The sequence below is a fragment of the Papaver somniferum genome, chromosome 3, assembly GCF_003573695.1.
Source record: "Papaver somniferum cultivar HN1 chromosome 3, ASM357369v1, whole genome shotgun sequence".
NCBI classification, from domain to species: domain Eukaryota; kingdom Viridiplantae; phylum Streptophyta; class Magnoliopsida; order Ranunculales; family Papaveraceae; genus Papaver; species Papaver somniferum.
This window is the reverse complement of record NC_039360.1, coordinates 69,898,258-69,925,742: the sequence shown is the minus strand read 5'-3', so window position 1 is coordinate 69,925,742 and position 27,485 is coordinate 69,898,258.

The following is a 27,485-nucleotide window of genomic DNA, read 5'->3' as shown; positions in this document are numbered from 1 at the left end:
TGGCGAAGTTGGACGGACGAGATGACTTGCGACCGTCGGATTGGGGTTTAGGAGGTGTGCAAGTACCTACTTTCAGCTTGGTCGAATCCATGCATGGGAGATGTTTTTGGAAAGACCGACCGGGCATACGTGTAGACGGCTTTCCGGTGTACACGTCCGTACCTCACTGTCCTACGGAGATATGATCTAAGCCACTCGATTTGTCCGACAAAGTTGAGTGGTCAAGATCGGTTTGCAACTGGAACCGCGCGACCATGCCTATTTTGGGGGCACGAATCGAGGCATATAGCCATGTAGGCCTTGGCCGATTAGTCACGCATGTATACGGGCCCACGGTGGTTGTGTTGACATGCTTGGGACCCTTTGAGTCTACATCTACACCCTCCATCTATGCCTGCGAAGATGGATGGTCGCGCCTTAAAGCATCACGCCGGCCGAACTTTGGGCGAGCGTTTGCTCCTCCCTGGCTAGGTCGTGAGGTGGTCGATTATGCAGGCGTGAAGGGGGACCGCCAGTGTGCAAGACAACGCTTGTCCAACCGGCCATCGGACGATCTATGCCGTCCAACTATGCCGGTAAAGTTGGACGGCCGCGATCTGTTTGAGACCGACATTGGCAGTCTTGTGCGTACATGTTTTCCAAGCTGCTCCATACTAGCCCAACCATCCTATCCTAGGCTGGTGTTCGGTGGTTTGTTTGGGAGGCGTGGTATGTATTCGACCGACCAGGGCATAAACGGGCCCGCTGGTGGTCATTAAGATGGTAGCCTGCTCCTGCTGCGGATCGTCTAGGCTGGTTAAATCATGCGGCCAACTTGCGTGGTCGTGATTGTTTCTGAGACTGTCAGTCCAGATTCAAATATGCTCAATCGGGCTAGTATAACACACCGAGAGATGTATGCTCAATCGGTATAGTATAACACACCAAGAGACGTGGCCTGTACGGGTATTTCGTGCATGCCTCACTATTAACACTTGGAGATTCGTGTTACTCTGCTGAGAGCAATACTCAGTCGTCATGCCGCACTAATAATGAGAGTTCTGCGGCACAGGAAATACAAGGCTAGTCGCACGTTAATTAATAATGCTATAAATTCACAGGGTATATGGGATTGTTGATACATGCTCCAACCTGGATGAATTTTGTGTATTTGATTCACAGAATAATGGGATTGTTGCCACATGCTCCATTCTAGGAATTAGTAAAGTGAAGAAGTATTCATCACTTATCAGTGGCTTTATCCTTTGCAGGACGTCAGCGCATAAATTTGGTTTTACAATTTTAGCCCTGAACTAGAATCCACCATCAACATTAAGTTCCCTGCCTAGCATATAATGGTTGCATCATTGTAGGGTTTGCATGAGATGGTGACGAATATAACCGTAAAAAGACAAGATAAAGGAAGTTTACCTGGAGGGACTCTGGCCGGCCATGTTGGCAATCATCCGCGTGAGTACGCTATGCGTGACCACGGACCTTGGTGGGACCAGCTTCCTCCTTCGGGTATTTGAGCCAAGAAGGGAATCCTTCTTCTACCAGAGTTCTCCAATTACTTGTCTATAAAAGAGGACCAACCCTTTTTCTCTTTTTTTTTGTTCGAACAGCTTCTCTCGTTCGTGACTTTGGCTCGCCGAGCATTGTTTCCGCTGCTAGCGTTGCGGATGCTGCCGGAGCTTGCTGCCGTTGCTATTGTTCGTCTGTAGAAAGTTATATCACGTCGCATGCATGAGCGAATGTGGGCCCCACCTGTGCATGCTCCGACCAAATGTGGGATTTGTTGTGCCTGCCTTGCTCGAACGTGGGACCCACCGCGTGCTTGCTTTGATTAGGGCCGGCTGTGCCTGCTTCGACCAATATGGGGTTGGCTGTGCCTGATCAAGTGGGACCCGCCGCGTCCCTTCTTTATTTGGGGCCGGTTGTGCCTGCTTCGACCAGACACCAAACCTGTTGCCTCACCCAATACTAGACTTGCCCCTTTGACCAACACCGGCCTTGCCTTGACGAACACCGACCTTGTTGATTTGACGAACCCCGACCTTGCTGACGGATATCGCTGCCTCGAATGAAACCGGCCTTGTTATCTTGTTTCGTTTGAACACCGGCCTTGTCCCGTACACCATCTTTGTTACTTCTACCAACACCGGCCTTGCTGTTGTGACCAACACCGGTCTTGCTGACTAACACCGGTCTTGCTAACCAACATCGGTCTTCCCTTTGCTCGAACGTGGGACCCAGGCGTGCTTGATTTGCACAAACGTGAACCTTGTATGTTCGAACGTGGTGTGGGTCCCGCTGTCTTCATGTCCTCCTACGGCCAAGGGAGCATGCTTCACTAAGAATAATGCCGATGCCAAGTCAGGAGGTGTTGACAGCTTCAAAGACATGCCAAACATAAATGATGAGTTGTTCACCATGCCCTTTCAACTATCTAAAAACATCTGTCCCACAAGATAACCCTTCTCTTATCGACTTCAAGGTTTGTCATGCTCCGCTGGGCCCTTATGAAGGATGGATGGGACGCATGTTGAGAAATGAGTACATCAAAGATAACTTGACCAAAGCGCAGATTATTGATGTAGCTTGCATGTTGAAACGAATCGAGAGGATATTAAAGTGCCTTTTGGTGCGAACGTTGAGGTGGATCCTGGAGAGAACGTTGAAGCGGCTTCTCCTGGACAGGCGTTGGAGCGTCTTCCTCTGAACAGAGCACTAAAGAGGCTTCTTCTTTAGTTTGATTCTCCCTCACGAATTGCATGCTTTTTGATTGACCATCTATCCTGTATTGAAGAAGTCCCTTACTCTGTCCGTAGTGGTTGTTGCTATGATGAAGCTCGGGCAATGGTGTCGACAAACAAACAACGGTTCTTAGCAGCAGCTGTGATCACAGGAGACTGGAAGGAAGAGGCGTGATAGCTTCCTTGATGTTGCCTCACGGAATAAAAAATAGGGAGACAGTCCCCTGCCCACGAGCATCCACTGAGCCTTCGACTTGATAGACGTTGTCACGCTGGGTTCATGAGGCCATCTTGTCGTCTGCGTTGCGTTTCATAGACATCCAAGAATATCGCTGGTCTTTGAAAATACGTATGCTCTCTTGAGTACATTCTCGTCTTTCGACATCTTGGAATATAGCGTGCTTGCATCTCTCAGCATCTTTGAGATGGGTAGTGCTAAGCAGTCCCCAATCACACTCCTTGGGTGACGAAATTCTGAACGCGCCTCTCATCGATGTGGTTGCTGTCGAGCCAGATATGGAATATCTTGGACGTTGTTTCATCATTGTGGGAGTCGTGCATGTGGTACTGGAGTTGGAGTTGGAGTTGGCAGACACGCAGGATGTTGTATCTCGGTGGTTTTCCTCTTGCTGCTTCAGGGAAACTGTTTATAAAAGGCTGAAGGTTGTATCGCCTGTTGGTGAGATATATGCTCCCACGAATATTATGAGGCTCTTCATTATCGTCAGACCTGGTTCTTTCTATCAAGGCAGATGTTCTTGTAGATGAGCGTTCAACAGCTTCACGAAGTCCTCCAACATGGAACGATAGACAAGAGTGATTCGCCCGGATTCTTTCTCGTGCGCGGACATCGTTATCTTCTTGAGGCTGCTCCCTTAAGGTGTCGGCTCCAGTAGAAGATTGATGTCATAGCTCGTTGATACGTTACACCGGCATTCTTTAAACCAAATGGCATTACAGTATAATAAAATTTCCGAGAGGAGTTCGAAAGGAAGTCTTACTTGCATCATGCTCGTACATCCTTATCTGATTGTAGCCGCTGTATCCATCCATAAAAGAGAACATGTCGTTTCCGCTGGTGGCATCCACTAACATGTCGATGTTAGGTAAAGGAAAATCATCATTGGAGCAGCATCTATTCAAGTCTCTGAAATCCACGCAGCACCTGATCTGTCCATTCTTCTTTACCGGAACTACATTAGCCAGCCAGGTCGGATAATGGATGGGTTTGATGAAGCCAGCATCCGGCAACTTCTGAATCTCAGTCTTGATTTGTTCTTCTACCTCATGCCTGAATTGCCTCGGGAATTGCTTGATCGGCTTGGATCCGGGTATGACATGTAGATGGTGGGTGACCAGTTTTTCATCTAGGCCAGGCATTTCTTCATACGTCCGGGAAAATATGTCCTGGTATTCCTTGATAAGTTGCACAAGTATCGTGTGTTCCTCCGCAGACAAGGTCGAACTGATGGAGATAGGCCTGGGATATTACTCATCCCCGATGTTTACCACTTCGAGCTCATCAGTTGTGGAATTGGTATCGTCCTGCAGCTGTCGTGGAGCATCTGGTACTTCCTCTCGTGGCTCGTCGTTGTTGTAGCATTCCATTGGGCGGAGAGACTGGGGGACAGTCTCCCCTGCTAATTGCTAACAGCGGCGTTGGTATACCGTTTTTCCTTTCTGATCACGGCTCGCCACAAAAGTCCGCTCCCTCTTCGTGTGAACGTGGGTCGCGGCTTCACATGATGGAGAAGAATGCTTCGTCAGCAAAGATGCATGGTGGGTTTTATCCCTCGATGATGCAAGCCAGTCTTACTCCTGAATTGATGCCCACGTGGGGAGTGGGATGCAACAAACTTTATCTGATTCTTTCCGCGGAGCTTCCGTACGTGTTGGTTTGGTTTCCCTCGAAGTCCGTCATTGTAGTAGGCTTCCGTACGACCTTGCCTGGGCGAACCTTGGATGTCCTGAGAGTCTTGAGAGTAATCACATTCGAAGACGCTCCTGTGTGGATAAGGCCCTCTTGAACTCTGAATCCTTGATGCGTGCTGTGACATGTAGGGCACGGTTGTGACCTTCCCCTGGTTGATTGCAGCAAAACGTCTCCGCCCGCTGATTCTTCCAGAGGTGTAAAAGTTCGCATAAACTTTCCACTAGAGAAACCGCTTCTTGATCCACCGGCCTCTGGTTCATAGTGAAATTATTTACTTGAGGAGGATCGTTGTGAGGATCAGTCCCCAGTGTAGGAGTCTCCATGACAGGACCACTCATATCTGATGTCGCTTCTTTGATCAGGTCCATGTAGGCCCGCCTCGCTGAAGTACCTTCTCCGGGTGCGTTGAATGCGTTCCTTGTTAGCTCCAGGGGATGTCGCGGATCTTGTGGCAATCGATCAGTTAATGTCTTTTGAAAACTGAATACCTCTTTCTAAGTTGTAGCCATGTACGTTTGCTCCCTTGCGAGAACTTCTTGTCTCTCCATCAAATCCACCATGGTAATAGGGGGTTGTCCTCCTCTGGATCCTACATCTCCTCATCCCGATGGAGAAGTGGCAGTTACTCTGGTGACGGCTGAAGGAGTTACACTTGAAGAGATGCTAGGGTTTGCGGCAGCTCTGGCTGGTGATAGGAGGTGTCACGCCCAATGAAATATCTCCTCTTGCTCCGCTGGTGTTGGTAGTAGAGGAAGTAATTCCACGAGATACATTGATAGTATTGACTGGCTGCACAGTGACACCTGGGATATCAACACCGAGAGTGTTGCCAGCGCTAGTCCCGTCAGGATTGGTTGCTGATCCAGACCTAAGATCCACCATTTTCGAAATCAATAAAATTGAATTGGTAAGGAAAAAATTGACTTCACAACCGAGAGATTAATCTCCCACTGTGGTCGCCAATTGTTTATGGGCGAAAACTATTTCTGCCAGTTTTGGTAATTTGGGGTGTGTGGATGAGAAATGAATCTAAACCCTAAACAAATGCACTGCACGGGAGTACTTTTGATTCGAGAAATCAATCTGTACAATTCTGGCCTAAACCAAGAAATGGTCGTTCCAGACTTGATTCGGTCACAAAGTGAAGGAGATGGGGTTGATCTTAGGGAGGGAAGCGAAGAATGTGTTGAGATTGTGAAGGTGTTGGATGTGTATGACTTGTATCAAAAAGCTGAACTGGCTTGCAGAATGTAAGCTATCATTCTGGTGTTGGCATACGTTTTATCAACACTTGACTTATGTCTTATCTCTGTTTTTTGGAAATAGGGAGGAGAACCTATTTATACAAGTCATTGAGCCTAACTCACGTCTCTCATGGGAAGTGGAGTAGTGGAGTTGTGTGTTAGTGTCACACGACCAGTCTTTCCCACGTCTCCCATCATTACTAACCGTCCATGTCTTCCTGACACGTTCTTGTGATGGTGCGTTGCACGCTGTAAACCGCCAGACCAATACCCCAGTATGTATCCCCCAGTTTGTGACATGCTTGATGTCTCGAATGTGTGGATCGTGGGACCCACAGAAGATAGCATACGGTGCTAAGTTAAATAACTAAGTTATTTGGGAAATCGATATTTATGAAATATCGTGTGTATTCTATGCATGTAATGCATCGAATATATTCAACATGTATGAAACATCGCTATTTTAAGGCTTAACAGAGTAAGTCACGAATTAAGCGTCTTAAAATAGTATCACATCCAGCCATCTTCGAGTGATCTTTTGGAGGTTGCAGGGGCAAGCCACACTTTGTCCGATCACTCTATGTGGAAGAGTGGCGGAAGGCGATCGTGGTGATGCTTCACTGGACGCCTAACTCCTGTCTTAGGTTGTCCGTCCAAGCTGGCGAAGTTGGACGGACGAGATGACTTGCGACCCACTTCTGCGACCGTCGGATTGGGGTTTAGGAGGTGCGCAAGTACCTACTTTCAGCTTGGTCGACCGGGCATGCGTGTAGACGGCTTTCCGGTGTACACGTCCGTACCTCACTGTCCCACGGAGATGTGATCTAAGCCACTCGATTTGTCCGACAAAGTTGAGTGGCCAAGATCGGTTTGCAATTGGAACCGCGCGACCATGCCTATTTTGGGCGCACGAATCGAGGCATCTAGCCATGTCGGCCTTGGCCGATTAGTCACGCATGTATACGGGCCCACGGTGGTTGTGTTGACATGCTTGGGACCCTTTGAGTTTACATCTACACCCTCCATCTATGCCTGCGAAGATGGATGGTCGCGACTGATTTGCGACACATGTGATATGCCGCAAACCCTAATTAGGGTTTCATGTCCACGCTACTTTGGCTGGACGAATTGGCAAGCTACGCTCCTCTTTTGGGGAGGCCGAACATGCGGGGACCACATTGGGCCGGTGGTGAACATGACAATACCTGCCTCACGGCTATGGGTCTGATCTAAGCCATCCAAACATGCTGGTGAAGTTGGATGGTCGTGACCAATTTAAGACCTTTAGTAGAATTTCCTGCGACCCTTAAAGCATCACGCCGGCCGAACTTTGGGAGAGCGTTTTCTCCTCCCTGGCTAGGTCGTGAGGTGGTCGATTATGCAGGCGTGAAGGGGGCCCGTCGGTGTGCAGGACAACGCTTGTCCAACCGGACATGGGACGATCTATGCCGTCCAACCATGCCGGTGAAGTTGGATGGCCGCGATCTGTTTGAGACCAACATTGGCAGTCTTGTGCGTACATGTTTTCCAAGCTGCTCCATACCATCCCAACCATCCTATCCTAGGCTGGTGTTCGGTGGTTTTTTTGGGAGGCGTGGTATGTATTCGACCGACCACGGCATAAACGGGCACGCTGGTGGTCATTAAGATGGTATCCTGCTCCTGCTGAGGATCGTCTAGGCTGGTTAAATCATGCGGCCAACTTGCCTGGTCGTGATTGTTTCTGAGACTGTCAGTACAGATTCAAATATGCTCAATCGGGCTAGTATAACACACCGTTAGATGTATGCTCAATCGGGCTAGTATAACACACCGAGATACGTGGCATGTACGGGTATTTCGTGCATGCCTCACTATTAACACTTGGAGATTTGTGTTACTCTGCTGAGAGCAATACTCAGTCGTCATGCCGCACTAATAATGAGAGTTCTGCGGGAACATCACAGGAAATACAAGGCTAGTCACACATTAATTAACAATGCTATAAATTCACAGGGTATATGGGATTGTTGCTACATACTCCAACCTGGATGAATTTTGTGTATTTGATTCACAGAATAATGGGATTGTTGCCACATGCTCCATTCTAGGTGAATTAGTAAAGGGAAGAAGTATTCATCACTTATCAGTGGCTTTATCCTTTCCAGGATGTCAGCGCATAAATTTGTTTTTACAATTTTAGCCCTGAACAAAAATCCACCATAAACACCTCCCGATTTCTCTTGATCAACAAAGTTCGAAAACTTCGGTTCAAGGAATACATGGTTATGTAATCTAAACTCTCATTTAAATCATTGAGACATTCTCAGAGGACGCTATGTAGCCGTTATTCACAGACCGGTTCACCTCAGAGCAATTCTCATAGTGATTGAAACTTTTCATGACTTTCGTCACTAGGTGAAGATAAACTTGATCAAAGCGAAACGCTTTACCAACACACGATTTCGAGATAAAAGATAAGCAATGAATGCTCAGCTCGAAATGTCAAATGTGTATAATCTAGTCTATATAGCATACGACTTTTGTCTCATAAGAAATAGGAGATATAATAGATTGAATTTTGAGTGATAGATAAGTTCAAGTCTCCACATACCTTTTTGTTGATGAAGTTCCACATACCTAGAAATCAAGACTCATAGTTTTGGTGATGATAAGGAATTCTTCAAAGACCTTATATCTAGGAAACTTATTTTGAGGATTTTATTCTTGAGAAGGATAACTAGGGTTTGGTATAATAAAGATTGTGATTACACATAGCTATTTCGAACGTTTTTCATCTTGCATGTTTTAGATTTATCTATTTAAATTCTAAAGTTGTTGGAAGATGAACTTGTAGTATGTAATCTGAAAAGACGGGGGTATAACAACCACACCCAATAATTTACTCGGCACTCTGTATGGACTAAACTCCAATTTAATTCCGAGAGCACCAACTTAAAAGTGAGACTCAATCAAGAATTATATCAAAGATTTTTTATCTCTTTCTCGATATAATCAGCAAATCAAACAGATAGAAATCCAGGAGCCTGATTGATATGAGAAATAACTTGGACGGTACCAAAGACCAATGCCCAAGTGTCAATCAAGTTCCATCCAACAAACAAGGTCGGATTTATCAACTGATTGAACTACGCATAACCTGTGATATTTCAATTATATAAATAACTATAATGTGGAAAAGAAATAACACAGACACCAGAAATTTTTTTAACGAGGAAACCGAAAATGCAGAAAAAACCCGATACCTAGTCCAGATTTGAACACCACACTGTTGTTGATGGTGGTTTTTAGCTTAGGGTTAAAATTGTAAAACCTTGCATCTGATGTGACGTCACTCTGTAAGGAAACAGAGCCATGTGTGTTAACCTCTCCACCTGCATATTTATTGAGTCGTTCAATATATTTATATGAAATTTATCCAGACTGGCGCATGTAGCAACCATCCCAGATGTTCTATAAATTTCGGCGCTTGGCCTATACTCACTTAATATAAGTTTCTTTGAATGCTTTCTATGCTATGTTCCTCGGCTGAACCCTTAATGTTGGTATGTCATAACAATTTGTGTTCACTCGCAACAAAGTAGCATAAATTTCCAAATATCAAGGATAAGGTCTTTGCATAAGGTATTCAATCAGAAAGCATGTTGATTTCTGGCTATGAACTTAAAGAACTCTGTGTCAACACATAGAATTCAATCAATTACTTTTGCGCCTTCCGCAGTATACCAGACCTTGATTGTCGAAAGTAAGCCTAGGAAAACTAGGTAATTAATCCTCCATGGATTAGTAGGTGCAAAACCTTTCCCAAAATCAGAAAACATGGAGCCGCAGCAGCAAAGGGACGCGTGGCCATGCCTTAGGCCAGCTGGCGCCACTTTCCATTGGCCACACCCCATCCTAAACCGGCCCTATTTCCCTCCACCAATCAGGTCGCCTTAAACCCGCCACATGCACATAAATTGTGACTGGTCCCATACTAGCTGGCCCCATTTTCCGTCGACCAATCAGGTCGCTCTAAAGCCGCCACACTCACACCAGAAGTGTAGCCACGCCCATGCTTGGCCGACCCCTCTCCTTCCTACCGACCAATCAGGTCACTTTAAAATGTGTTAGAGCATAGCTCGGTCGACCTCGCATGCGTAGCTATCTCAAGCATGTTTGTCAATGTTAGTGATCAGAACTATGAGTCTTGATTTCTAGCCTACATAGCTAAGTCTCGGACTAGGATAGAAAAGTGTAGTTGAGCTCAAGGACTTCATGGCGATTCATCATACAACGACGAAGATCTATACAAGGAACCGTGGAACTTCATCAACAAAAAGTTATGTGGAGACTTGAACTTATCTATCACTCAAAAGTCTATCTCTTCTATCTCCTACTTCTTATGAGATAAAAAGTCGTATGTTATATAGACTAGATCATACACATTTGATATTTCGAGTTGAGTATATCTCGCCTTTCTATATCTCAAAATCGTGTGTTGGTAAAGCATTTCGCTTTGATCAAGTTTATCTTCACCTAGTGACGAAAGTAATGAAAAGTTTCAATCACTTTGAGAATTTCTCTAACGTGAATCGGTCTGTAAATAACGGCTGCATAGCGTCCTCTGAGAATGTCTCAATGGTTGGAATGAGAGTGTGGATAACCAACTTCTGTCAGAGTTTGGTAAAAAGGGTGTTTCTGGGATTTCTACACTTGTATTCCTTTTTAAAGCTCTATCTCTTCAACACTCTCATTTCATCTTCTCTAGCATGTCCTCCTCTAGTCTTTCGAGTAAAGATAGTGATGTATGGACGGTTCTATTTCCTTCGAAGGAGATTCGTTTCGATTCTTCTGACAATGAGATGTGCAGTGACAAACATGTCTCTTCTTCTGATGAGAACCCTACTGTCTCTCAGTTTGATAAGCTCTCTTTAACCATGAATCTCGTCTTGGAGCAAGTTCGTGCTCTGAAAAATGAACTTGAAGTTTCTTCCAAAAGACTTGAGGAGAAAATGGATAGTCTTGATTCGAGGATTGACCTAAACGAAGATGAGCTTGAAGAATATAGGGAATACGAGAAGAATTTTCAAGGTAAATGAAATGATTTATAAGAGGTTTTGTTTCCTAGTATGTCTTAATTTTGGATTAGTTGGAAGAATAACTAGTGCTTTCAATAGCGATGATTGTGACTACACATAGCTATCTTTGTTTTCATCTTCTTATGTTTATTTTTTAGGTTTATTGGTATTAAATTCTAAGAATATTTGTAGGATGATGTTATTGCAGTATTGATCTTTATGAATTTGTGATATTGCAATTTGATTATGGGATATGTATTGTTTGCGTCCGTGAACTTGAAGGTCCCATATGCGGTCAAAAGTAAAGTCGTTCATGAATCAATATTCATATTGATGAAAGGACGGATGGACTTTTGATATTTACAAAAGTTATGCCTATGCAGTCATGTATTTGATGGAAAATAGGATAAAATGTTTTGTTTGACAAGGATAAAGTCTATTATGTTGTTATGATGGAAAATAGAATAGATCCTTGTATGTTATCCACGGTATTGATCTTCATTGATCCATTTTGTTATGTATTACCGTGAAGGATCCATTGTGTGTCTTATGTTGAGCACGATACAACTAAGTCGATTATTATTATTGGCTTGTTGGTTGTTCCACAAGATGCTATATGTGGAGCATTATGAACTAAATTAATGATCTTGGTTGGTTATTTAGTTGTTTGCTCCGAAAGTCTTCTTTTGTCGAGCAAAATCTTTTGACAATTAAATTGGTTACTTTTGTGATTAGTTTGGTTGTTTGTATTCCAATTAGATTAATTATAAGTTATCTTGTAATTAGTCTAGTTGAGTTTTCATATATTCCACAAATTCTTGTGTTGAGTATATGAACGGCTATACTAATCATGTTCTATTGGTTAATGTAGTTGTATATTCCGTAAGGGTTTCCTTATGTTGAGTATGTGAAACGATTAAGTTAGTCATCTCCATATGATTATCTTAGTCGTAGCTCCGTAAGTTTACTTATGTTGAGCACCCTCAATTAAATCGATCACTTTTGTGATTTGATTTAGTTGCGTATTCCAATTGAATTATTCATGGGTTTACTTGTGATTAATTTGGTTGAGTTTTGGATATAGAAAATCATTTCCATGGTTTTTGGTGTCCATTTTAAAAATCCTTCTTTTCTTTCGAAATTAAGGCCGATGTTGTTGTTCTTTCGGGAATGACATCAAATGGGGGAGAGTTCTTTTGAACTTGTGCTTAATGGTAATATCTTGCGGGTGTGCGGCTGTGGAATTTTATAGGGGTTATCTTGTATCTTAAAACTCCTTGATGAATGCATTTAGCTTCGGCTTCATGATTGCATCTAAATTAAGTTGGTATGTATTTTTCTTTTAGTCTATGAAATGTCTCTTGTGGAAATTTCATTATGATCCCGTTCTTGTACCTTTGCCAATTTTATTGACAAAAAGGGGGAGAAATATTGTAGTTCACACTACAAATACATATGGTTTTTGGATCATTGTGTAAGGGGGAGTGGTTTCCATGACCGAGATGGAATATTGACTAAGGGGGAGTGTTACATATCACCATAGTATTATTGTTAAAGTCGTGATACAATTGAACTTTGATGTTACATAATGATACTATGACACTGTATAATAATGATCGAGAATCTCGATTTTTCTCATTGTTATAGATATGGATCTTCAACAACGGTGATGCTAAACTTATAACCTTTGGGATCATTGGAGTACTTGGAAGGACGAAGATTTCAGGGAACGTTGAAGATTAGACTATGGAATAGGAGCCACTAAAGTTTATCTTTTTTGTATTCCATATGTATTAATAGTTTCTCACTAAAATTGACAAAGGGGGAGATTGTTAGAGCATAGCTCGGTATACCTCGCATGCGTTGCTATCTCAAGCATGTTTGTCACTGATAGTGATCAAAACTATGAGTCTTGATTTCTAGCCTACATAGCTAAGTCTCGGACCAGGATAGAAAAGTGTAGTTGAGCTCAAGGACTTCATGGATATTCATCATACAACGACGAAGATCTATACAAGGAACCGTGGAACTTCATCAACAAAAAAGTATGTGGAGACTTGAACTTATCTATCACTCAAAAGTCTATCTCTTCTAGCTCCTACTTCTTATGACACAAAAAGTCGTATGATATATAAACTAGATCATACACATTTGATATTTCGAGCCGAGTATATCTCGCCTTTCTATATCTCGAAATCGTGTGTTGGTAAAGTGTTTCGCTTTGATCAAGTTTATCTTCACCTAGTGACGAAAGTCATGAAAAGTATCAATCACTTTGAGAATTGCTCTGACGTGAATCGGTCTGTGAATAACGGATACATAGCGTCCTCTGAGAATGTCTCAATGATTAGAATGAGAGTTTAGATTACATAGCCATGTATTCCTTGAACCAAAGTTTTCGAACTTTGTTGATCAAGAGAAATCGGAAGGATTGTGGAATTGGCTTGCCAAGTCCGCGAACCCAGTCCGCAGACTCAGTCCGCGAACTGTCGGAAGTTCTCGACCGAGAATTTCTGCTGGATTTTCCAAAACTCGTTTGTGTGCTAAGTACGCGAACTCAGTCCGCGAACTGACGGAAGTTGTCTTTCCGAGAATTTCTGCTGAGTTTGGAAAACACAACCGGTTTACTTAAGTCCGCGAACTTGTTTGTGAACTTAAGAGGTTATGATCTAAAGATGTGCTCTGAACATGAAACATTAAATTACTAAGGAATGCTTTATGCAAACCGTGGTTATAATATTCATGAGCCGATTCAATCGAATCGAATCATCTTTGTTTCAATTGTATCTTCTGTAGTTACATAAGATCTCATAGCAATTGAACAACTCTTTAACTAGTTCATTTGAGTCAATTGAACTAGTTATGGTGAAGAAGAACAAGGTTAATATGAAATGCTCATATGGTTAACCTTTTGGGTGATTGTGTTGAACCAACATAAACGTACACGTTTGGGCATGATTTTCGCAAACCCAGTAAACGTCTACCCAAGTGTGTGTGACAAGCTAAGTTTTCAATCTAACGGTTGAGAAATATTAGATTGAATCTAAATCAGGTTTTCATCTAACGGTGAATATGGATTGCTTTGTAACTAAGGCAAAACCCTGATTTGAAGACTATATAAAGGAGACATCTAGCTTTGAGCAAAACTAATCCCCACACGTCTGTGTGATACTAGTGCGCTCACTAGAGTCGATTTTCCTTTAACCCTTGGTTTTCTTCTCTAAAACCAGGTTAACGACTTAAAGACTTCATTGGGATTGTGAAGCCAGATCGATACTACTTTTATCGTAGTTGTGTGATCTGATCTTGCATCTTCTATCGTACGAGTACAATCGATTGATTGGCTTGAGATCGTGAGAGTTCTCCGATAGGCAAGATAAAGAAGTCACAAACATCTTCGTCTCCCTGTTTATGATTCCTCGACAAACCACCTGTGTATTCAGGAAGGATTGTAGAGAGGTGATTGATTAATCTAGGCTGTTCTTCGGGAATATAAGACCGGATTATCAATTGGTTCCTGTTCACCTTGATTTCATATCTTACGACGGAACAAAACCTAGGGCTTATCTGTGGGAGACAGATTTATCCTTTGATAGAATTTTCTATGTGAGACAGATTTGTTTATTATCAAGTCTGCGATTTTGGGTTGCAGCAACTCTTGGTTGTGGGTGAGATCAGCCAAGGGAATCAAGTGCGCAGTATCCTGCTGGGATTAGAGGCGTAGGAGTACAACTGTACCTTGGATCGGTGGGAGACTGATTGGGGTTCAACTATAGTCCAGTCCGAAGTTAGCTTGGAGTAGGCTAGTGTCTGTAGCGGCTTAATACAGTGTGTATTCAATCTGGACTAGGTCCCGGGGTTTTTCTGCATTTGCGGTTTCCTCGTTAACAAAATTTCTGGTGTCTGTGTTATTTCTTTTTCGCATTATATTTTATATAATTGAAATAATACAGGTTGTGCGTTCGTGATCATCAATTGGAAATCCAACCTCTGGTTGTTGATTGATATTGATTGATCCTTGGACATTGGTCTTTGGTACCGTCCAAGTATTCCTTGTGTTTGATTAGGACTCGCTGATTTCTATTAGCTTGAGTAATATCAAAAACAAGAGAGAGATATTAACTCGAGATACTTTTATCTATATTGAGTCTGACTGTCTAGTTGATTCTCTAGCAAAGTATTTTGGAGTTAGTCCATACAGATTGCTAAGCGAAATATTGGGTGGTGTTGTTAGACCCCCGCTTTTTCAAAATGCGCCACGAGCACTAGAAGTGTGGTCGCGCCTTATGTTTGGTCGTCCCCTTTTCTTGACCAATCAAGTCGCTCTAAACTCGCCACCATACATTAAAGGCCAAATGCACCCTGTCGTGCCACCATACTAATGGCAAGCCAAACACGCCCTGCCACAACAACATATTAATCGGCATGCCAACATGCCACTCTACCGCAGTAACATGCCAATGTGCCACAAATGATGCCACTACGTGCTAATCCAGTTTCTGTTCGTGGCCAATGCCATAACTGACTCCAATTAGGATTTCATGATAGAAAAAAGACTTTTTCTTCAATAGCATAGGCTGAAACCCTAATTTTTGGTCATAGTGCACAACATGCCACGAGCCATTTTAGCCTTGGCCATACCGACAAGCCCTAACTATGGCCACGACACCAAATCCTAGCCTTGGCCATGCCGCCAAGCCCTAATTTTGGCCACGGCGCCAAACCCTAGCCTTTCCCACGCCGACAATCCCTAACTTTGTCCACGATACAAAATCCCAGCCTTGGCCATGCCGCCAAGCCCCAATTTTGGACACGATGCCAAATACTATCCTTGTCCTTGCCGCCAAGCCCTAACTTTGGCCACGACGCCAAAACCTAGCCTTGGACATGCCGACAAGCCCTAACTTTGGCCAGACGCCAAATCCTAGCCTTGGCCAGGCCGTCAAGCCCTAACTTTGGCCACGACGCCAAATCCTAGGCTTGGCCATGCTGCCAAACCCTAACTTTGGCCACGAGCCAAATCCTAGCTTTGGCCATGCTACAACGCCACAGGCATGGCCATGCCACAACGCCACAGGCGCGGCTATGCCATTAAGCCATTACCAGGAGCCAACATAATGTGGCCATAATCAATGGCCATCCTTCCTCATGAGATGCAATCTCAGCCATACAAGTTCTCCATCGAACTGACAGACTAGTGGTAAGTTTCAGGCGACCAGCTGCCTAAATCTAAGTGGCCATGGCTACGCCAGGTGCCACTTGCATCACCGTGCTACTGACATGCACGAGCCATGCCATCCATGCCAAATTGCCACTGGCGTACACCAAAACGCCACCGCTCCATTATCAGGCGCCAACATAAGGTAGCCATAATCAACGGCCACCCTCCTACATGAAATGCGATCTCAGCCATCGAAGTTCACCACCGAACTGACAAACCTGTGGCAAGTTTTAGGCGACCATCCAAAACGAGACTAATAGCATTACACGCTATTTTCCTGCGGTAAGTCCATTGAATTTGACTTGCCACACATAGCAAAGTGCTACATGTTTTCCACAAAAACACTCGAGACATCAAACATGTCACAAACTGGGGGATTCTCATCAGGGAATTGGTCTGGCGGTTTACAACGTGAGGCGTGCAATGCGCCCATTACAAGAAAGTGTCATGAAGCAGGACAATTAGTGTTGGTAAAAAGTAACGGTGTAAACGAATTCACTCCCTTCATCATGAAAGCATAATGACTGACGGTTACACGTTACTCTATTCTTCCACCACTCAATCGTTTCCACTTCCTACGAGACCAGGGTACGTTTCAATATGCCTTGTATAAATAGGATTCACCTATTTCCACCAAAAAACAAGTTTTTGGTCGGCAACAACATAGTATCCAGAAATCACCAAGAACTGATAGCTTTTCACTCTGCAAGCCAGTTCCACTTTCTGATACAAGTCATAAAACAAGCCACATCTTCAGAATTAACCATTCTGGTCTCAACACTCTCTTCGTTTCCCTCCCTAAGACCAACCCTTCTCCTCCACTTTGTGACCGAAGCAAGCCTGGAACGGCCATTTCTTGGTTTAGGCCAGAATTGTACAGATTGATCTCTCGAATCAAAAGTACTCCCGTGCAATGCATTGTTTAGGGTTTAGGTTCGTTTCTCATCCACACACCCAAATTTACCAAAACCAGCAGAAACATTTTTCACCCACAAACAATTGGCGACCACAGTGAGAGATTAATCTCTCGGTTGCAATATCAATTTTCAATTTCATTTTTCAATCCCAATTTCAAGATGGTAGAGCTCAGGTCCGTGTCAGCGACAAACCCTGATGCCACCGGCGCTGAGAACATCCTTGGTATCAACGTTCCTTTCAGTGACATCAATGTACCACCTGTCAGTATGATCAACACCAGCGACGCAGGAAACGTTCCCTCGGGCGTTACACCTTCGATCACCAGATTCAGAGCCGCTGCCGCCACCCCCAATATTTCTTCAAGCGTGACACCCCCAGTTGTCGCCAGAGCCGCCGCCACTCCACCACCGGGACGAGAGACTGGGGGAGCCAGAGGAAGCCAACCTCCCCTTACCATTGTTGATTTGATGGAAAGACAAAAGGTTTTCGTAAGGCTCAGACAGACATGGCTACAACTCAAAAAGACATACCTATTTTCCTCAAGACACTAACGAGCGGCTACCACAAGAGTCACGTCAACCCCAGACTGAGCTGACAAGGAATACTTTTAACATCTGACGCAAGCGCTTCAGCAGGACACGCCCTTATAGATGAAGAGGCTTGCGTTGCTCCTGACCGTTCGTTAGAAAGGAATCAGCAATCCAATTTCATCACACGTGAAGATCAGGAACGACTTCTCCAAAATAGAGGCAAAGAAAATCAGCAACCCTCCTGAGTTCACAGAGACCCTCTTCACATCAGGAGATGCATAATTTCTGGGGACTCCGTCCACAAAATCGTGCAGTCTATGATGAAACATTTGTGTGAGATTCTGTATTTCTCCAAGGCGCAGCGTCAAGACATATTTCCAGCCCTCAACCGCACTGTATCAGGAAAGCAGCTGTTTCCATCTAGGGAAGCCGTTCCCAAACCCCAACCCCTCCTAGAAAGCACGATTGATATATGGAACTGGGGACTCCTAACCACTGTTCACTTAAAGGATGTCGAGTTTGACAGCACGACGCGGCCGCTGACTTCAACATTGTAACCGTCAAGACTCTGAGAGTTGCAAGGGAAAATCAAACAGAAGAAGCGTATTCTTTTCCTGAGGAGAAAAACACGACTTGCCGACCAGCACTATTTGTGCGCCGTCTTCCCATATGCCATATCGTATCAACTCATTTTTCGAAGTCAAGGGTTAATGACGCCCTTACTGGAGTTCTCTCCAGGAGCCGCTTCGACGTTTCTCTCCAGGAGCCGCTTCAACGTTCTCTCCAGAAGTCGCTCCGCTTCAACGTTCTCTCCAGAAGTCTCTCCGCTTCAACGTTCGCTCCAACAGCCGCTCCGCTTCAGCGTTCTCTCCATAAGCTGCTCCAGGATCCGAAACCCAAGACGAGGGTTCAACGTTCTCTCCCAGATCTGAAGCCGAATCTTCAGCGTTCTGCTCCATAAGCTTCAACGTCCTCTCCAGGAGTCGAAGGCGCTTCAACGCCTCCTCCTACCAAAAATCGTGTCGTAGCCGCCACTTCTTCCTGCCAAGGATCATGTCGTAGCCGCCACACTTCTCCCTGTCAAGGATTGTGATCACAGCCAGCCAAGGATCGCAGTTGTGGCCACTTTTTGATCCATCTCGCCAAACCTCGTGGTCGTGAACAGTTTACTCGCTTACGCATCCAGCCAATTCCTTTGCTTCCATGGACGCCCATGCAATTCCAGCCAACCTATTTTAGTTCCCACGACGATGTAGTCTCTTCTGATCACATCTGCTGCCAAGAACTGTTGCTGCTCGTTTGTCGATACCATCCAGACCTTTAACATAACAACAACCACTAAAAAGTTTCACGTGGAAGAAGTAATAGAGTCACTAGTATGAATGCAAGATGATGTCTTTATCGTGGTCAACTCACCGGCCATACAAGATAGAAACATGTAAACCACACTTGGGGACTGAGGCTCTACACGGGATCCCTTCACTGTCAAAGCTCAGAAGACACGGTCAACCAAAAAGTCATAGCCACGATAACGTCATCCACCCTTTAAAGGTGTAGTGTAAGAATATCATCACCTCTCTGTCTAGAAGGCGCCTGCAACACTTTACGAGGCCGCGGAGGATCCCAAGCCTACTCAGAGAAAACAACTTCAGTAACCAAAGAGAAGTGCGACTGGGGACTGCTCATCATGGTCCATCCCCGACAACAATCAAGCATTCATGAGATAACTCCAGAGACGCGGCTGAAACATTTTTCTTGAAGAGACAGAGGGAGCCACGATTAACGACATGACTCTCTCACTTCTACCTCTTCGATATCCATAATGTTTCGTCCATGTGATATTCCAAGCATCACAGCATCACATCCAGGAGAGTATGATAAGATTGTATCAAATCCCATGGCGTGGATTCAAAGAGATGCAACTAAAGTAGGCTACACCTGGGGACTGAAGCCTCCTTCATGTTTAGAAGCTTAAACGCAGTCACCACCTTTCCAGTGAATGCATCAGAAGCACATCTTCCACGAGAAAATAGGCTCAAGATAATTACACATGTGGAATACCAGAATGGGATGCCTTCACTGCCCTCAACCAGGTTATTCCCGATTTCAACATCATCACTGTCGAAGTTTTACGAGCCGCAAGAATTTTTCAACATGAAGCCGTACACGTGCATCAAAGACTCCAAAAGCACGCCACAGAGATACGTTCACATATCCAGCTACACCATCGTATCTAACAGAAGTATAACTGGGGACTGCTCACCGCATCCCATTCCATACAATAGCCCAAGATTCATAAGATGGTTCAAAGAATGTCATTTGGAACGAAGTCCTTGAAGACTTGATAAAAACACATCAGCAACGGAACGTCTCTCAACTCATCTATTTCATCCAATGGCTCTAGAATATTTCGACCATACAAGCATCCACAACATATCATCATCGCAATCAGAAATTCTAGGTACCAAATAACCTAAAGTCAAAGATGAACCAACAATGTAACCACAATCTCCAAGATTATCCCTGACATTATTTTATCCATCCATCCCAAAAGTGCAATGGAGTTTGGTAAATTTTTAAATCCATTGGATAGGTCAGATACTCATTCTTCTGGAGTCAATAACCTTATTACACATTCTGGAGAAGATCGATGGTACTGTTGGGTGGATACATGCGAGAGCACCTACTTTGAGTTCTCCTGGCTCGCCTTGCTGCTGATTATAACTATTGGAGATTGCTTTGTTGCCATTAATGCTCGCTCTACCACCGCTAACAAATGACAAAGAAGAGCCAGATACTGCAGATGAAAGCACGGATCCGGACGAACAACAAAAAACATAAGAGGGTTGATACCCTTTTCATACGAACGTAGTTTCTAGAGTTTGAACAGAATAAGGATTCCTTATTGCTCCATGAACGGGAATAGATGACTGGGCGCACCACACTCATGCTCCATAGCCGAACAAGTAGTGTGCTGATACCTCCGCTCCATGGCCGAACCAGCAGCGCGCCACAACGAGGAACACCAGTCACTCAACCTGCAACGCTCCATGGCACCAGCACTCCGTGGTCAAACCAACTCTCCATGGCTCCAGCACTCTGTGGTTAAGTTAACGCCAATGCTCCGGCATTCCGTGATCCAGGCAGCAAGTCTTCCAAGTGCCATTTTCACCATTCCGCGGACTGAAGCCATCTTCCACCATTCCGCGGACTGAAGCCAGTTTCCACCATTCCGCAGACTGAATCCAGTTTCCACCATTTCGCGGACTGAAGCCAGTTTTCACCATTCCGCGGACTGAAGCCAGCTCCCACCATTCCGCAGACTGAAGCCAGCTTCCACCATTTCGCGGACTGAATCCAGCTTCCACCATTCCGCGGACTGAAGCCAGTTTCCACCATTCCGCGGACTGAATCCAGTTTCCCCATTCCGCGGACTGAAGCCAGTTTCCACCATTCCACGAACTGAAGCCAAGCGTCATATCCGCATGTTCCGTGACCTAACCAGCCAGCGCCCGTTCCGAGGGACAAGTTGCAGCGTCATCTTCTCCGCTCCACAACCAGCCAAAGAAGCGCCATCCACTGTTCCAAGATAGCAGCGCCATAAACCGTTCCAAGCTAGCCGCGCCATTCAACTCTCCGTAGCCAGCAGCACCACTGACCTAGCCAACAACGCCATCTTTCCTAGCCATCCAGCGCTCGTTCCGCGGACCAAGTTGCAGTGCCATCTCTGCCGATCAGTAGCCAAAGCTGCAACGCTGATGCCAACACCCCATGGCCAAGCCAAACTTATGCAAAGCCGACAATGCAAGGATCACATATTCTTCATGCCTCCTAACAAAGGTTAGCCAAATCTTCCTGAAAATCTCTTCATGAATTGTCGTTTCGATTTTATCCTTGTCTGTCACCATCTCATGCTTACCCCGTAACAATGCCACTGTTCCGAGCTAAGCAGGGGACTTAATGTTGATGGTGGGTTTTAGCTTAGGGTTAAAATTGTAAAACCTTGCATCTGATGTGACGTCACTCTGTAAGGAAACAGAGCCATGAGTGTTAACCTCTCCACTGGCATATTTATTGAGCCGTTCAATATATTTACATGAAATTTATCCAGACTGGCGCATGTAGCAACCATCCCAGATGTTCAGTAAATTTCGACGCTTGGCCTATACTCACTTAATATAAGTTTCTTTGAATGCTTTCTAAGCTATGTTCCCCGGCTGAACCCTTAATGTTGGTATGACATGACAATTTGTGTTCACTCGCAGCAGAGTAACACGAATTTCCAAATATCAAGGATAAGGTCTTTGCATAAGGTATTCAATCAGAAAGCATGCTGCTTTCTGGCTATGAACTTAAAGAACTCTGTGTCAACACATAGAATTCAATCAATTACTTTTGCGCCTTGCACAGTATACCAGACCTTTCTTGTCGAAAGTAAGCCTATGAAAACTAGGTAATTAATCCGCCATGGATTAGTAGGTGCAAAACCTTGCCCAGAATCAGAAAACAGGGAGCCACAACAGCAAAGGGAGGCGTGGCGATGCCTTAGGCCAGCTGGCGCCACTTTCCGTTGGCCACGCCCCATCCTAAACCGGCCCTATTTCCCTCGACCAATCAGGGTCATCTTAAACCCGCCACATGCACATAAGTTGTGACTGGGCCTATAATAGATGGCCCAATTTCCCATCGACCAATCAGGTCACTCTAAAGCCGCCACACTCACACCATAAGTGTAGCCACGCCCATGCTTGTCCGGCACCTCTCCTTCCTACCGCCCAATCAGGTCACTTTAAATTGCGCCACAAGCACTAGAGGTGTGGTTGCGCCTTATGTTTGGCCGTCCCCTTTTCTTGACCAATCAAGTCGCTCTAAACTCGCCACCATGCATTAAAGGCCAAACACACCCTGTCGCGCCACCATACTAACTGGCAAGCCAAACGTGCCCTTCCACAACAACATATTAATCGGCATGCCAACATGCCACTCTGCCGCAGTAACATGCCAATGTGCCACAAATGATGCCACTACGTACTAATCCACTTTATATTCGTGGACAATTCCATAACGGACTCCAATTAGGATTTCATGATCGAAACAAGACTTTTGCTTCAGTAGCATTGGCTGAAACCCTAATTTTTGGTCATAGTCCACAACATGCCACAAGCCATTTTAGCCTTGGCCATGCCGTCAAGCCCTAACTTTGGCCACGACACTAAATCCTAGCCTTGGCCATGCCGTCAAGCCCTAATTTTGGCCACGCCGCCAAACCCCATCCTTGACCACGCCGCCAAGCCCTAACTTTTGCCACGTCACCAAATCCTAGCCTTGGCCATGCCGCCAAGCCCTAATTTTGGCAACGATGCCAAATCCTAGCCTTGGCCATGCCGCCAAGCCCTAACTTTTGCCATGGCGCCAAATCCTAGCCTTGGCCATGCCTCCAAGCCCTAACTTTTTCCATGGCGCCAAATCCTAGCCTTGGCCATGCCGCCAAACCCTGACTTTGGCCACGGCGCCAAACCCCAGCCTTGCCCATGCTGCCAAACCCTAACTTTGGCCACGGGCCAAATCCTAGCTTTGGTCATGCCACAACGCCACAGGAGCGGCTATGCCATTATGCCATTACCAGGCGCCAACAGAACGTGGCCATAATCAATGGCCATCCTTCCTCATGAGATGCAATCTCAGCCATCCAAGTTCGCTACCGAACTGACAGACTGGTGGTAAGTTTCAGGCGACCAGCTGCCTAAATCTAAGTGGCCATGGCTACGCCAGGTGCCACTTGCATCACCGTGCCACTGGCATGCACGAGACATGCCATCCATGCCACATTTCCACTGGCGTACACCAAAACGCCACCGCGCCATTATCAGGCGCCAACACAAGGTAGCCATAATCAATGGCTACCCTCCTGCATGAGATGCAGTCTAAGCCATCCAAGTTCGTCACCGAATTGACAGACTGGTGGCATGTTTCAGGCGACCAGCTTCCTAAATCTAAGTGGCCATGGCTACGCCAGGCGCCACTTGCATCAACGTGCCACTGGCCTGCACGAGCCATGCCACATTGCCACTGGCGTACACCAAAACGCCACCGCGCCATTATCAGGCGCCAACACAAGGTAGCCATAATCAACGGCTACCCTCCTGCATGAAATGCGATCTCAGCCATCGAAGTTCACCAACGAACTGACAAACCTGTGGAAAGTTTTAGGCGACCAGCCAAGACGAGACTAATAACATTACACGCTATTTTTCCGTGGTAAGTCCCTTGACTTTGACTTGCCACATGTAGCAAAGTGCTACATGTTTTCAACGAAAACACTCGAGACATCACACATGTCACAAACTGGGGGATGCTCATCAGGGTATTGGTCTGGCGGTTTACAGCGTGCAGCGTGCAATGCGCCCGTTACAAGAAACTGTCATGAAGCAGGACAATTAGTGGTGGTAATTAAAAAGTAACGGTGTAAACGAATTCACTCCATTCATCATGAAATCATAATGACTGAGGGTTACACGTTACTCTATTCTTCCACCACTCAATCGTTTCCACTTCCTACGAGACCAGGGTACGTTTCAATATGCCTTGTATAAATAGGCTTCACCTATTTCCACCAAAAAACAAGTTTTTGGTCCGCAACAACATAGTATCCAGAAATCACCAAGAACTGATAGCTTTTCACTCTGCAAGCCAGTTCCACTTTCTGATATAAGTCATAAAACAAGCCACATCTTCAGAATTAACCATTCTGGTCTCAACACTCTCTTCGCTTCCCTCCCTAAGACCAACCCTTCCCCTTCACTTTGTGACTGAAGCAAGCCTGGAACGACCATTTCTTGGTTTAGGCCAGGATTGTACAGATTGATCTCTCGAATCAAAAGTACTCCCGTGCAGTGCATTGTATAGGGTTTAGATTCGTTTCTCATCCACACACCCAAATTTACCAAAACCAGCAGAAACAGTGTTCACTCACAAACAACTGTATTAATCCGCTACAAACTCTAGCCTACTACAAGTTAACTTCGTACTGGAATGTGGTTGATCCCTAACCAAGTATCACACTGATTAAGGTACACTTGTGTTCCTTAAGCCTCTAGAACTACGCCAGATTCTATACACTTGATTCCCTTAGTTGATCTCACCCACAACTAAGAGTTACTACGACCCAAAATCGAAGACTTATAAACAATATGTCTCCCCCAGATATGTCTATTGTTTATTCTTTTTGTTCCGTATTTTGATACAAAGATCAAGGTGAACATGAACCAATTAATAATTTGGTCTTATACTCCCGAAGAACAACCTAGAAATATTAGTCACCTCACAATAACCTAACTGATTAACAGAAGAAGTTATTGCAGAATCACAAGAGTCTGAGACGAAGAACTGTTGTGATTACTTTTTATATCTTACCTACCAGAGATAGATCTCGAGTAAATCTTAGAGAAGATAAAACTCAATACGATAAAACTAGTAAGATCAAAATACGCAACTACAGAGAAAATAGTTGGATCCGGCTTCACGAATCCCAAATGAAGTCTTCAAGTCGTTAACCTAATAATGGTTTTGGAAAACCTAGGTTAAAGGAAAATCTACTCTAGTATGCAACTAGGACACAAGAAAATGCAGGGATTAAGTTTTCCAGTTGCTAGAGTTCTCCCTTATATTGTCTTTCCTATAGGGTTGCTTACAATCAAAGCTAAGATAGTTTAGTAACAAAGCATTCAATATTCACCGTTAGATGATCTCCTGATTTAAGATTCAAGCTAAGTATTCTTACAAACTAAGCAATTAATCTCCACCGTTAGATGATCTTAGCTTGTTACACACAAATGAAATATCCTTATAGTTAGATATGGGTAACCGTACCTAAAAGTGTATATTGAGTGGGCTCAATAACAGTTAACCGAAGTTAGCCATATGTACACTTTTTTCTTAGCCGTATTCATCTAATACTTCTATATCAAAAATGAAAATCGATAATCATAATAGATAATCAAATGAATCTAATTTTGTTTTAAATATAGTTGTTCAATTGTTCACTATCTTATAGAAATATATATGAACAAATTGAATCAAAATCGGTTTGATTCGTAATCGTCCAAAGTACTTATACAATAATCAATTCATGAACATTAAGCCACGGTTTGCAAAGTTAATTTGCATTCCTTAAATCATAAATGTTTTAGTTCATGAGTATGAGAATCATACATTACCGATTTTAGAACTTCACCACTGTGTTCGCAAACTAGGTATGCAAACAACAGCTCAGGACCTTGGCCTAGTCAAGCCGTTCGCAAACCCGGTTCGCGAACAACCGTTCCGGATCCAACTCAGGTAAACCCGTTAGTATACTAGGTACGCAAACAAGAGTTCCAGACCTTCTCAAGTAAATCCGTTTGCATACTAGTTACGCAAACAAGAGTTCCAGACCTGAATCATCACAATACAAGTTCGCATACTAGGTATGCATACCGTGTTGTATCCAGACATGGGTAATTGTTATAAACTCTCATTTGAATCATTGAAACATCCTTGGAAGACGACAATAGTAATCTCACACATACCATTAGCTTCAAGTACTTTTCAAGTGATCGAATGATCAATATGAAACTTTCCGGGCTAACATCAAATGACTGTCTCATACGAATCATATAAGATGTTCAAGGTGTTTTTCACATGATCATATTTTGACTTTAGTTTCCAACAAATAAATTATCTCCAACTAAACTTGTCAAGAATATTATGAACATAACTAGAGTGAAAATCTTTCAACACACATTTCGAGAAATAGATAAGCGAGATAAACTCGGCTCGAAATATCAAATGTGTATAATGTAAAAGTCGATATAGCTATATGACTTAGTCTCATTAGAAGATATAATAAAATAGACTTCTGAGTAATAGATAAGTTTTAGTCTTCACATACTTTTTGTTGAAGAAGTTCCTCCAAGCTCCTTAGTAGATCTTCTTCTTCAATTGGTGAACGTCGTGAAGTTTAAAGCTCAACTACACATTTGATCCTAATCCGAGATATAGATATAAGTATACTAGAAATCAAGTATATAGTTTTCATCAACTAAACTTGAGAAACAAGCTTGTGATAGCAATGCTTGCGAGTTCGACCGAGCAGTGCTATAACAGTCTCCTCCTTTGTCAATTTTAGTGATAAAACTATCAATACATATGGATTACAAAATAAATAAACTTTGTTGATTCTCATCCATCATGCTTGATTTCCTTGGATCTTCAACTTTCCTTGAATACTTCGTTACTCCAAGTACTCCAGCGATTCTGAAAGTGTTCAACTCAACATCATTGTTGTTGAAGATCCGTAGCCATAACAATAAGAAACGGATGTTCTCAATCATTGTTATACAATGTCATAGTATTATTATATAGAATAAAAGTCCAATTGTATCACAACTTTGAAATAATACTATGGTGATATGTATCACTCCCCCTTAGTCAATACTTCCATCTTATAATGAAAACCAGTCCCCCTTACATAATGATCCGTAAACCATATATATGTAGTGTGAACTACCAAATAATTCTCCCCCTTTTTGTCAATATAAATTAGCAAAGGTACGAAAACTACAGGATCATAATGAAATTTTCAGAAAGATACTTCATGACTAAAAGAGAACACATCAACTTTGTTTCGATGATTTCACATAGTCGAAATTTAGTGTATTCATCAAGGAGTTTATAAAGATACAAGATAACTCCTACAATATTCCACAACCGCACTCCCGACAAAGATATGGCAATTAAGCACAAGTTCAATTAAGAAATCTCCCCCATTTGATGTCATTCCCAAGAGAACAACATGAGCGACCTT